This window comes from Ascaphus truei, chromosome 1, assembly GCF_040206685.1.
Source record: "Ascaphus truei isolate aAscTru1 chromosome 1, aAscTru1.hap1, whole genome shotgun sequence".
Lineage (NCBI taxonomy): Eukaryota > Metazoa > Chordata > Amphibia > Anura > Ascaphidae > Ascaphus > Ascaphus truei.
The window spans coordinates 455,322,070-455,336,540 of record NC_134483.1 but is presented as its reverse complement, the minus strand read 5'-3'; the positions used below and the strand labels follow the sequence as shown (position 1 = coordinate 455,336,540).

Below are 14,471 nucleotides of genomic sequence, written 5' to 3'. Positions count from 1 at the left end.
ATATTCAAGATACAGCTGTACAACAACTGTATTCAACAACTGTAGCTGTTGGCCGCTACCAATTTGAACTGTGTTTTCGTACAAATACCATTATTTCCACTAATAGTTAACTCTAAATCTAGAAAAGGCACCGTCTGTGGGTCAATGATATGTGTGAATATTAGTCCCATATCGTTGTTGTTGAACGACATAAGAATATCATTCAATTCTTCCCTATCACCATCCAAAATTATAATAAGATCATCTATGAAATGGCCATAGAACACCAGACTGCCCCCAGACGAGCATTCCCACAAACGTGGAGGTTCTCCCACAACCCTATGTAGAGGTTTGCATAGCTGGGGGCAAATCTGGTGCCCATTGCCCTTCTACAGATTTGTAAATAATTTGCATCATTAAAATAAAAATAATTGTGTTCAAGTAAAAACGTGATGCATGATAAAATAAATCCTCTTTGTGCCTGATGTAATGTTGAATCTAATTGTAAAAAGTGATTTATAGTTTGTACCCCTTTAAGATGGTCTATGCACATGTACAACGAAGAAAAAATCACACGTGGCCCAAAAATATGTTTCTTTTCGAAATGATACCGGAGGTGGAGTCAATGACATGCAGCGTGACCCTTATGTATGATTTTAATTTGGTAACATATGGCTGTAGGAAATAGTCCACATATTGGGACACGCTGGACGTCATCGACTCCACCCCCGAAACTATAGGTTGACCCAGGGGGTTTCTTATGTCCTTGTGGAGTTTCGGAATGTGATAAAACACAGCTGTTCTAGGATATTTAATAATGAGAAAATGATACTCCAACTTGGTGATAATTCCCACTTTTTGTGCTTCTTGACAGTGGTTCTTGTATTCTAATTGGTATTTGACCACCGGATCTTTATCCAGTGTACGATAGGAGGATATGTCCTGCAGAAGACGATTGGCCTATGACAGATAATCTAATCTGTCCTGAAAGATAACACCCCCCCCCCTTTGACAGCCTGTCTTATGATGAGATCTCCATTGTCCCTTAGGTCCCTCAAAGCTATATGCTCTTCCTTACTCATGTTCTTTTTGGTCAGAGTTGTAGTTTTTACGCATAATTGCTCAAGATCTTCTAAAACTACTGTATAGAATATTTCTATATAAAATTCCCAAACATACAGGACACCTACAAGCTCATATCGAACCCCCAAAATAACCACAACATATATATAAGCATATAAGTGTCACAGAGAAGTGCTACTGAGCATGGCAATATATATTTAAAACCAGAGACAGAACATGAAACACAGACAGAGCTCAGTGCACATCCAGTGAAACTTCTGCACGGTACAGTGCCTAAATATATATGTATAGATATCTATTAAATAAAATGGTCTTTTAGTTTAACATTTTAGCCAAAGTGTTGTAAGCCCCTGAGCCACTACACGGCAGACCACATCTCAAGGGTCCCTAACACTAATATAAATTCTTAATAACCTGTGCATTACCAGGAAGAATGATTTATAATAAATCTGTCAAAATTAGTTGCATAGTTCTAAGTCTGATTGAAGCTTTTATTAACCTGTACATTACCAGGAAAAGCACTCTGTATTAGATTTCTCACAATCATACTGCAAGCAAGCAAGTTCCCCTGAGAGTGGGAGATGCTATGGAGTGAGCTTTAAACCATTTAAATGTGGGAGGGGGTGAGCTTCAATTAGGTAGGAGGTTGCCACCCTCCAATCAGCTAAGACCAGCTGAACAAGAATTGTAAAACATACAGGACACCTACAAGCTCATATTGAACCCCCAAAATAACCACAACATATATATAAGCATATAAGTGTCACAGAGGAGTGCTACTGAGCATGGCAATATATATAAAACCAGAGACAGAAAATAAAAACAGACAGAGCTCAGTGCACATCCAGTGAAACTTCTACACAGTGCAGTGCCTAAATATATATGTATAGATATCTATTAAATAAAATTGTCTTTTAGTTTATCATTTTGGCCAAAGTGTTGTAAGCCCCTGAGCCACTACACGGCAGACCACATCTCAAGGGTCCCTAACACTAATATAAATTCTTAATAACCGGTGCATTACCAGGAAGAATTATTTATAATAAATCTGTCAAAATTAGTTGCATAGTTCTAAGTCTTTTATTTAATAGATATCTATACATATATATTTAGGCACTGTACCGTCTATATAAAATTCCCTTTAGATTGATAGGGAAAGTATATTGATTTAGGTGCAAATGGAGAATGTTGAAATGTTGTTTCTGTACAGATCAGTTAATTAGGCCTACTACTCACGAGGGTGTTAGCCGTAATTCCAGCTAGTAATATATTATCAATATTCAAGGACGGGTCCATATGAATACTACACCCCAATTCAGACTCAACTAACGTATTTCTCCTTATTAAGGGAGCAAGAAAGTAATTTGCTAGATCCTGATCAGGTGTATTTGTCAACCCTTAATGGGATCACCAGACCCAGCTAATAATGATGTAAGGGCTTTAATACACTCCCTTTCCTGTGTATTGGGTTTGTGTCAGGAGTTGGAGTGTCCGTTCATGCTGTGGAGATCCTGCACTCTGTTGCCAGATAGCTTAGGCTGAGGCCCCGCATGCAACTGCAGCGCCCGCTGTGGCGAACGCTGCAGGGACGAGAGCCCTCCCCTCAATGGCACCAGGCCTGCTGCGAGGGGGGGGCGCAGCGCTGTGGCGAGAGTTTCTCCTGCTCTCAATAGAATTGAGAGCAGGACTTGCGACGGAGCACTAGGCCACGCCCCCCGGGCGGTTCAGCCAATGAGGGCAAACCTGCCGGGTGACGTCATGGCCGCGCCCCCGTCACTCCCCCGCAACGCCCCCCGGTCTCTCTTCCTGCAGCTCACTGCAGACCGGGGAATCGGCTGCACGCGCCGCCAGCCTCGCGGGCGCGTGTGCAGCGGAGGCACTGGGGCCTCAGCCTTACACAGTGCATCCGGGTTCCTGCATCCTGGTTTCGCAAGCGCCGTCGGGGGTGATGTCACGACGGAGCAGCGAGGCAGCCAGAGAACAGGTAGCAAGGACTCAGTTTGTAACTACAACAAACTTCTATCGGCACACAACTGAGGTCTTTACCTGGGACCAGGAGAGTGCACGAGCCAGATACCATATCAATCATATTGCCATTCAACATCCTATGTTTGTGAGTGTAAAACTGTTCCTTATCAAATACAACTATTTGTAATAGAATTACACTATTGTATTTATTTTCCCTCTATCTCAAGGGAACCCATTCCAGTATCCCAGCTTCTACCTACTGCTATAGTGTAAGCCATTCCTATTCACTTTATTTTTTCACTATTTGTTTGGTTGTGTTTGCGCCCCATATTTGTTTTTTCACTTCCATCGTGCATCTGCTGAGCTGTGTACATTCCAACATGACAGTACATACAATTAGCAGATTTAATCTGTGTACACCTTACTTTTTCAAGTGTAATACTGCAGCTGTGAAGCAAATATACTGTTTTAGTATCTCAAATTCATTGGACACTGCCACATTTCTCATGATCTACAGAACTACAATATGGATATCTCTTTTTATTTAGGGGCAGTAAAATTGGTACCAGTACAGGGAATATTTGCATCCACCCAAATTGGGCATTTTGTGGGCTTCAGATTATAATATGTAATGCGCTTATTTGACAGGATCACCGTTTAAAATGCAGGTCTTAGTTTCACTGGGCAGGAGTACTGTCAATCCAGTGCTGGACATCGAGTGGATGAACTTGAGTGGATTTAAAATACCTATAGGGAGGGATCAATACAAATATGACCGGAGACCTCACTTAGATATCTAAAGCAGTGTTTCCCAATAAAATTTAGTCGTGGAACTCTTAAATATTTTTAACGTAGCACATGGGGGGAAAAAAAGGAAATGCGCCGCAGGTGAAAAATTTTCTTTTTTTCGCAGAACACTTAATTTTACCTCACGGAACACCAGGGTTTTTTTTACAAGACCCCCACTGCCCCGATACATTTTAAAAGACCTCCACTACCCCAATACATTTTAAAAGACCTCCACTGCCCCAATACATTTTTACAAGACCCCCACCTCCCCAATACATTTTTAAAAGACCCCAACCGCCCCAATACATATATCTCCCCCAGCACCCCTCAGCCTACCTCAGGGGGGAGGAGAGGCTGGTATGTTGCCGGCAGGGGGGCAGATGTGGCGGCGTCAGGGGGGCGAAGGAAGCGGCGTCAGTGGGGCGAAGGAAGCGGCGTCAGGGGGGAGAAGGAAGCGGTGTCAGGGGGGAGAAGGAAGCGGCGTCAGTGGGGCGAAGGAAGCGGCGTCAGGGGGGAGAAGGAAGGCTGGTGGGCGAAGGAGGCAGGGCAGGAGGCAGTCAGGGCTGCACGCACGCGCTCTAGCAGGCACCGGAAGTGCCACACTGCTAGAACACACTCCTCCTGTCCTGACCTGAGAGCGGGCTCGGGGGGAGCGGGGGGAGGAAGAGCCACGACAGCGGGCTCAGGAAAGGTTGAGGGGGAAATCCGGCACAGTGAGTAGGCGGAACCCCTGGGACGGGTCCACGGAACCACAGGGGTCCACTGACCCCCATTTGGGAAATGCTGATCTAAAGCATAAATTAAAGACTTAATGAAGATATTTCACAGTCTCTAATTGTTTCAAACCTGTATGTATGCCAGCTGTGCAAAAGAACATTTGCAGTCACTCTACACACATTAACGGAAATTGTATTTTGTGGAAACATCTTTATTTTTATTGAGTTGGCAGATGTCCCTTTGAAACAAAAATTAAATATTAAATTCGTCAAAACCACTAGCCACAGGTGCAGCTGGTGGAGTAGTCATGGGGGCAGCTGGCTCAGCTGGAGCATCGTCACTGACATCCTCCGTGACCTCGAGGAGGAAGAGGGTCACAGTGGGCTCTTCCTCAACCACCTCTGTAGCCTGGGACATAGGCTATGCCGCTGCAGCCAAACACTGTCTGTGTGATGATCCTGAAAAAAGAAATCATCATCAAATCATTAAATACATTTATACAGAATAGGAATTTATTAACATGTCTCTTTTTTTTTTATTTTTTAGAACATTTTAGCAGTATAATACTGTATATATATAATCTGATTGACAAACTGTTGCTAAACTTTAGAAGGCCTTTACTCCCACACACAGGAATGTGAACTGAGGCATGCTACAGTTTATCACCCTTTTGTGGAGAAATAACATTTAGAGCAATCTCTCCTTTTCAAGTATGTCCTGGCCAATAAGTTCAGTAAAGTGCTTTAAAATTGACTGTGTCTAACAAGTTTGCATTGGGTAATTTCATAAGTCTGGAATGCATTTAGACAGCAGTGGGGTGATCGTTAGCAGAAGAAAGAGCAACACGATTCATCAGTGAACCTTAAGACTAGAAGCAGGTTGGCGATTTTGGCGATAAGTGCTGGTTACAATGGGTGTTTAGATACCTTTCATAATATGCTTCATCAGGTTTTATACAATAGGAACTAGAAAACTATAGGCATAGTAACCAGTAAAGTCACTAGGAGGTACGTACAGTGGTATAGAAAGTGCTGGAGTCAGGTCCCTGAAGGAGTCAGAGAGGAGGGATCTCAATTGTATATAGCCATGGCTGGTCCAGCTATCCTTCTGCCCCTCCTGTCACGTAAGTCCTAGTAGCTACAGGCAGTGACAGGCTATCATGTGGGGTTTACCCCCCTCACGCAGCCTCCCTGAGTGGCGGGAGAAGTGGTGACATTGGGTCTGTGTTGCAGCCGATCCTGGTGCAGATCCAGTGCCATCCCCTTTTGCAGCAGGGAGGAGGCTTTTCAAATTATAGAGGACTCAGTTCTCCTCCACCCCTCCTGGGTAGAGGTGCGAGTCGTCCTTTCCCCAAGGAAGAGAGAGGAGCTCAGCTCCTCCTGGGGCTGGGAGAGCAAGATCTGTGCATGGCACAAGGCCTCAACCATTAACTGCTGGTCAGCACCATCCAAGGGCCTGAAACCTTTCTCCACAAAGATGCAACGCTGTAATACCATCCTGCAGTGGCTGCACAAAATAAAGACCTCATTTATATACTTCTGGCTGAGTTGCGGTCTATTAGCAAGAGGTATAGAAGAGAAAGGACTGCTTGCAGCCTTGCTGTAGGCGCTGTCACCATGCAAAGAACCTAAGGATCACCCTGAAGCCTGTCCTGTTCCACACAACATCGTGGACACTCAGCTCTCCTGGACCCTCACAGGTAACCAGCACCACATGTACCTGTAGCCTAGGCAATATCTCCCTGGGGAGTGGGGGGAAGTATGGCTACATGTAGATAATGTAAATTATGTTTAAGTATATAATTATGTGTAGTGAGGATGTCTTATCATCTTTATTGTTTTCAGTTAAGCATCTTGCCCTTTATAGTTAGAGCGCATAGTAATGAGCAAAGATTGTTCTTGACCAGAAGAGGAGCAGTGAGCTGTTCAGTAGGGAGTTCTCAGAGTAGAAAGCCTGAAGCAATAGTGTGTGCCCCCCAATCTGGGTCCACCAGATGCAGGCCATAAGGAAGCATATACGAGATTGCCAATCTAACATTACTAACGGTCACACTTATGAGTACCTAGTGTAGGAGTGAGGGCTATCGTACCAAGGGAAGAAGCACAGAGTAACTATATTTGTTGACACCAGTTAATGTCGATGTGAAGCCTGCCCTTGTATGTGAAGCATTATCAAAGGATGTGAATAAAGCTCTTTGTTTGCACTCTAAAAGTTCCTGGAGCTCCTCATTATCATCAACGCTTACTACACCAGCCAGCTTGGATGCCAGCACCCTGAGAATGTATGAGAGACACTGAGCACCACTGTAAATAAGACACCTTGATGTCATACTCTTTTTTTTGAGCCAGGTAAACGAGGGGTTATATAGGCTATTCTGCACTTAATCCAGAAACATATATATAAAAAAATGTCTTTGCATGCAGAACGAAAAATATAGCTGAGTGACAAGGATATTCTGAAGTATATATTAATTTGCTGCACAAAAAGCACAACTTTTCAGGAAAACAATCCCCTTCGTCACTGCACCTGATCCAGCTCACATCAATGCACCTGATCCAGCTCACATTACTGAACCTGTTCCAGCTCACATCCCTGCACCTGATCCAGTTCACATCCCTGCACCTAATAATAATAAAGAAATAACAAAATGCGAATTGCCCTTTTTCAGACTGATCCGCTGAAATCTGCGGAACAAAGGAACCGACCGATCCAATGCGGATCCAAATCCGGCAAAAAAATGTGCCCATCTCTAAACATTAGCGGCGTGTGGGCATAGCAATTCTATATTTAGCTTATAATGACTGTATCATTTTTATCCTAACAAGGTATTAGGTTTTAGGCAATAGGTGTATTTCAAAGCAGAGTCACTGTAAGGTCTTACAACTTACCTTAGAAGGTACCAAATAAACACAGTATATAAGGATCTCTTACCAGCGGTCCTAGTTGGTGGGTCCGTAGTTAAAGTCAAATATTTTGGCATTTCAGTGCCAGAATTATATTTGTTTTTAGTAGGTTTGTGGTGATGGTCAAATCGTGAGGAGGACTGCAAGAAAACAAGGAAAAATGAATCTTATTGGTGCCGTTTAAGGAAATGTATTTAAAGCAGCAATTCAAGTGGGGATATTGCTTTTGAAGGAGCAAATCATGGACTTTTTTTTATTAGTATTTTTACCATAGGATTGAAAAGAAAAGTAGGAATCAAGAACATGCAACTTGGGATACCCCTAATACAAGGAGACATGAAAAAAAAGCGATGAAAGCATGGGTGCTACAGGCAGGAAACCTAGTCCAGGTACTGGCATAAAGAGCAAATGGGGGAAGCCGTGCACACCAAAAAAAAAGAAAGAGATTAATGCAAAGAAGTCATTTACTGAATAAAATAGTCACATAGATCCAACGTTTCGGTGCTAACCACCTTCACCTTCAGCCCTGCTGAAGGTGGTTAGCACCGAAACATTGGATCTCTGTAGGGTTGAAGCAGGGGAACTCCAGAGCAGGGATAGGTCTCTTTGCGATCACAGATTTTTTATAAATCATAAGGTACACAGCACTGGACACAGGGCCGACGAGAGGTAGGGGAAGCCGGGACAAATTACTGGGTCCCGCGTGGTCCGGAAGGGGACCTGACTATGTTGCATTTGTTTTTGTCTTTCTCGGTAGTATAATTATTCGAGGGACGGGCTATAAAGAAGCCTGATCCCAAATATTACAAGTAGTGCCCCATACTTTTCATGTTGAAGCGTTAGTAAGGTATCCATCGCTGTTATCAGTGGATATTAAGGGTTCTACTGTATATGTGCATTGTGGTTATGTGTACTGTACCATCATGACGTATAACCGGAATTATTATCTTGCAGGTTCCAGACAGATGGTGCATCAAATTTTGTTCCAGTGGGGACCATGGAATTTCACCCAGGGGAGAGTATAACAGGGTATGTCTATTCTGCCTGTCTGTCCCCCTGTTATGAAAGTTCCTTCTAGCTGCAGGCTGTGACATGTTAATTATGTGGGCTTGTGACCCACCCCACTACATGATCCTCTCTGATGGACAGAAGATTGGTGGTAACTCATGGCCTGTGTAAGCCTATCAGGGATAGGTATAGACCAGGCCTGCACAAATCCAGTCCTCGAGGGCCGCAAACAGGCCAGGTTTTCAGGATATCCCTACTTCAGCACAGCTGGCTCAATTAGTGGCTCACTATGATTGAGCCACTAATTGAGCCAGCTGTGCTGATTTAGGGATATCCTGAAAACCTGGCCTGTTTGCGGCCCTCGAGGACTGGAGTTGTGCAGGCCTGGTATAGACCATGAGCCCGCCCTTTTTGGTTCCTGATGAGGGGCAGTGCCAAATTTAGTAAGTCCTGGTCTGATGGAGGAGACCAGTAGGGCTATGAGTCTCTCCCATCAGGGATGAGTGTGCCCACCCCCAGCTCTTGAGCTGGGGAAACATCTGATTAGACAAGTAGATGCCCTGTACGATCTGGGCCAAACATCATCCAGAGGCTTGGAGCCTCTGAGACCCTGCACCGCTGTATGTGGAACATCTGCAGGATTGCCAGAATAAAGACCCTTGTTCATCATACTCCTGTCTAAATGTCAGTCCCTGGGCAGGAGGGAGGAAATGTGCCATATTGGGGACTGATCTCCGAACACTCTGGAGCCCACTACTGCTGGAGGCGCTAAGCACCATGAGAAGCTCAGAGGAAGAACCTAAGCCGGTCCTGATCTCCATATCACCGCAGATCAGATCAGCTCTCCTGACCCTAACAGGTACCCGCACCACACCCTAGGTGGCAGAAGCTGTGTATCTCCCACTGGGAGGGGGGGAGGGGAACCAGTGCTACATACAAAAACTATATATCTAGTGGCAGACCTCAGAAGTGGGAAATTTTGCAAGAAAACATTAGAAGTTCACTCCACTCCATGTCAAACACACGCTGGTCTGCTGAGAGTGTTAAACCCTTTACAAAAAAAATCTTCCTTTGATTAAGAAGGCAATCGAGGTAGTGTTGGAATTAAATCTAAATTCAGAAATTTGAACAGATCTAAATATATATATATATATATATATATATATATATATATATATATATATATATATATATATATATATATAGAATCATATATGATTCTATTCTATTCTTAAACTAGGCAAAGAGGTTAAAATTATTAAACAGAAAAAGTTTCTGCGAGACACAAGAGATTATGATGAGGGGAAGGAAAGAAATTGGAAACGAGATAAAAGCGTTTCAGCTATTGAAATGAGAAACCCCAGGGAACGAAAGGCGGTAAAAAATTAAACTCTAAACATAATCAGGAGTGGTCAAGGTTGGACCATAAGGGAGAGGAAAGGGAGTATACCCATAGAGAATATAGAGAGAGATCACCTGTACATAGATTAGATGATAGGGATCAAGTCTTTAGAGGCTACAGGGAAAGATCCCCTATTCATAGACCAAATGAGAGACCCAAAGAGCAAAATAGGGGTTCCACTCATTTTTTAGAGTACCGCCGGGATCACGAACCACTGAGAGAACAGTGGAGAGAAAAAGGAAATTCATCAATGAAACAAGGGATACTAGAGAGAAAACGGTCCAGAACAGACAATATAGAGGAAAGAGGGGGGGGGGGGGGGACGAAAGAGAAAAAAAAAGGCAAGATCCAGGAAAACATTGGTAGATAAAAAACTAATATTTTTAATCTCAGTTCATATAAACTAACACAGGCTGAAACCAAAGTTTTAGAGAAAGGCTTGAATTTTGCCCCAGTCCGTGGCCCAAACCTTTTTGAACTTTATGTTGATGTCCACAAATTTATCAGGAGATTGACATTAAAAAGTATTTCCTGAGAGACCCCGTCAATAGAATTTACAATACAGGGAGTCAGATCCCAAAAGATAAAGTGGACAATCCCCTAACGCCGTTTAAAAACAGAACAACCTTTTACCCTAGAGTCTTAAAAGGGAATTACATTGATACTTTTACAGATATGGTTATCAATGACCTTGAAATGGCAGGGAATGATTTTAAAGCCAAGAAGCAAAATTTGACAAAGGAGGAGAAGGATGCCGTGCAGTCGTTGACTGATAATAAAGACATTGTGATTAAATCAGCAGACAAGGGGGGGGGGGGGTCTGGTTGTGATGGATACAAGTTATTACAGAGAGCAATCTAATAGAATTCTAGGTGACCCACTAACCTATGAAAAACTTGTAGGTAATCCAACTGAGGTTTTCAGAAGGGAGTTAACCACTATTATGGAAAAAGGATTTGAGGATGAAATCATAACTAAAAGAGAACTTGATTTTCTGATAGTTAAAAATCCTAGAATACCGGTATTCTATTTCATTCCCAAACTCCATAAGAATCCAACCAGACCCCCCGGCCGTCCTATCATATCGGGGATAGGTTCACTCACGTCAAATTTGAGTAAGTTTTTAGATCATCTACTGCAAAAATATGTCCAGGAGACACCTTCCTACCTAAGAGATACTTCCCATGTTTTAAAATTAATTCAAGATATTAAATGGAACGAGCAATGTATTTGGGTCACATGTGACGTGGTGTCCCTTTACACCTCTATTCAACACATTGATGATTTGAAAGCTGTGCGATTAATACTTGAGGGAGATACAAATGTAGGGGATGATTTGAAAGCTTTTATACTGGGGGGGATTCACTATATCCTTACCCACAATTATTTCAACTATGACGGAGAATACTTTCTCCAGACATGCGGCACCGCGATGGGCACCAGGTTTGCACCAAGCTACGCTAACCTATTCATGGCCATGTGGGAGCGTGGCTATATATGGAATGATAACCCATATGGTGCAAACCTGGTGCTCTGGAAGAGATTTATCGATGATGTGCTGTGTGTCTGGAGAGGTACGGTGGAGGAACTGGAGCTATTTAAACTCTATTTGAATGATAACCCCTTTAACATAAAATTTACGTTCAGTAGCAATTGTCAAAGTATTAATTTCTTGGACCTGACCCTGTATGTGGAGAACAATTTGATACATACTAAAACGTACCACAAGGAGGTGGATGTGAATACGTATCTTTTGGCTTCGAGCCACCACCACCCTAAGTGGATACAGAATATCCCTCAGGGACAGGCCCTAAGAATAAAAAGGAATTGCTCCCAGGACAATATTTGTTTGGAACAGTTAAACTGTCTTAGAGATAAATTTATCGAGAGAGACTAAAATAGGGGAAAGGGTTAATAAAGCCCTGTGTGCTGTTAAAAATGTAGACAGGTCAACTCTTATTAATTCCTAAAAAGAGTACACCCACTGCACAAGGAGAATTTATCCCATTTATTACTAAGTTCAACAGCATGGCCCCAGAAATAAAGAAAATTATGAGAAAACATTGGGGGATTCTCTTGAGAGATCCGATACTGAGTACCCTTTTGCCTAAATATCCTCAAATTGTATATAAACGCGCCCAAAACCTGAAAAATAAAATATCGCCTAGTTGTCCTCTAAGTGGGTCTAAATATAAAAGTACAACATGGATATCTAATTTAAAAGGTTTTTATACATGTGGTAAATGTATTGGATGTTCTTTTAGTGTTAAAGGTAACAAATTTCAGTCAAATATAACTTGTAAAAGCTACGAGATAGACACATTTATTAATTGTAAAAGTAAGTATTGTGTGTATCTATTAGAGTGCCCCTGCGGCTTACAATACGTGGGGAGGACGGGGGAGGAATACTACAACGTAGATTGGCAGAACATGTTTATAATATACGAAAGGGGTTAGAGACACATAGTGTTTCTAATCATTTTAAAAATAAACACAACCAAAATTCAGAGGGACTGATCTGTAAAGGTATAGAGTGCCCAAAAGCAAACTGGAGAGGAGGTGACAGATTGAATTATTTATCCAAAAGGGAGACCTTTTGGATCTGTACCCTTAAAACCTTGTCACCCCGGGGCTTAAATATAGAATTTGACCTGGCGTCCTTTCTAGCAGATTGAAGGACGCCCTTCCCGGTCATACAGATTTATTTAGCATGCTTTTTTCATTCAGTAAGCTATGGTTCATCAATTGTACGTGCATTGGCTAGACATTAATTATTCTATTCTTAATATTATTTTGTTCAAGTAATGTGTGCTGAGTCTACTGCCACTTAATCCCAGGGTTAAATTCCCTAGTGGTAGAAACCAGGATGTTATAATTATGTGCAATTTTATTGATTAATTGTGTATTTATGTATTAATATGTGTATTTAATCCTTCGGGGTAATGTTACAAAGATGTGCTTAAGGTAATGCCATTTAATCGTAAAGTATGATGCCCTACTGGTAATATTCAGGCTGGTTAGTGGGGTGTACAGTGTATTTGGTAATTGTGTATTCAATTAACTGTATAGTACTCTCCAGGGTATATATACGTCAGTAGGTAGCAACTCCCCCTCACCACTGATGAAGTGACCACATTGAGTCACGAAACGCGTTTGGAGAGGGAGGAGTTGGAGCGGGCATGTCCGTCAGCAGCAGGGAGATCAGAGGGAATGCTTCAGCTACAGCGTGACGTCATCAAGTTGCGCTAAGAGAGGCGTCTGCCTCGTGGAGGCAGAAAGCAGAGACAGCACGCGAGTACTGGGTGCAACACTGCAAGCTACGACAGCATGAGAACCAGGACAGGGGAGCGATATCAGGGGCAGTGGATATTCAGAGTTCAGTGCAAATAGCCGCACGGCTATTCACAGTTGAGTGCAAATAGCCGCACGGCTATTCGCACTCAGTAGGAAATAAAATGGGAAAAAATAAACACCCCAGCCAGGAATCAAACCCGGGTCCACTCTGCTAATGGCCTGGAGCATAACCATTGAGCTATAAGACTTTCTGATGTTTTTGTAGTGAATAAAGACATAGAAACCTACTGACATTACAGTGTTCATAGCAGTTCGGCTATTCGCACTCAGTTAAGTTGAGTGCAAATAGCCGCACGGCTATTCGCACTCAGTAGGAAATAAAATGGAAAAAAAAAAAAGACAGAACACTCTCCTATTGACATTCTATAACCTCTGCATCTGTAATCAGCGCGGCTTTAGGCCGAGTCCCCAGTCAGCACTGTGACACGCGCCCGGCGGGGGGGGCGGCGCATGCACAGCGCTAGTCCGCGATCTGCGGTCTGAGGGGAGAGAGAATGTTTGTGACGGGAGGGGATGTGGCGGTAGGTTTGCGGGGGGCGTGGCCATGACGTCCCGCGGCTGGTTCGCCCTCATTGGCTGAACCGCCGGCGGGGCGTGGCCACGCCTCCGTCACAAATGCCAATCTCAAACTCTCAAATCCTGAGAGGGAGCGTGGCGTGCTGGCACACGAGCGCTGCGCCCTGCTCGGCCGTGCAATTTGTGGCTAGGGTGCACGCTCATCGGGGGCACAGAGCTGGTTCGCCCTCATTAGGTGAGCCGCTTACGTGACGCGCTTGGAGGCGGCAAATTCAATTTTGCTTGCTCTGCAAGCGTCTAAAGCCCCGATGCTCACCCTGGCCAGACATATAAGGCCTCGGCCAGGGTTCCTGCTAGTGTGCGGAGGCGCGCTGAGGCTCAGGGAAAGCGGGTGCTTTCCCTGCGCGCAGGGCAAGCGGGGGAAATGTAAAATTTCCCTAAGACCTACGCTTCCGCAAGCGCGCAGAAGCGTAGGCGAGCCCCTACTAAAGCCGCTCTCATTGCGGGCTATAGGGGGCTCAGTGCCGAGCGGAAGCGCGCCTCCACCCGCAAGCACTAAACATGTTGTTTCACGTGGGACCTGCATCGCGAGACAGGTGCTTTATGGCCGGTGTCAACTGCTCTGACCCCCCCCCATCGGGCCAGCATCAGCCCCACCCCCACAGCACACTGGTGCGCGCGTGAGCAGTGGCTTGATCCCTGCAGCGTGGCTGGCGGCAACTGCTGTGACCAGCCACCGGGGCCCCCCGCTG

The 14,471-nt window shown here is 44.0% G+C and overlaps 1 protein-coding gene across 2 annotated transcripts in view; it reads right to left on the bottom strand.

The window, feature by feature from the left end:
• LOC142462929 (uncharacterized) overlaps nucleotides 1-4,274 on the bottom strand; it is a 43,096-nt gene extending 38,822 nt beyond the window's left edge. For both annotated transcript variants that reach the window (XM_075565148.1, XM_075565166.1), the window contains exon 1: nucleotides 4,156-4,274. The gene's annotated coding sequence lies outside the window, so the exon portion shown is untranslated. The remainder of the gene's footprint in view (nucleotides 1-4,155) is intronic.
• Nucleotides 4,275-14,471: the final 10,197 nt, after the last annotated feature.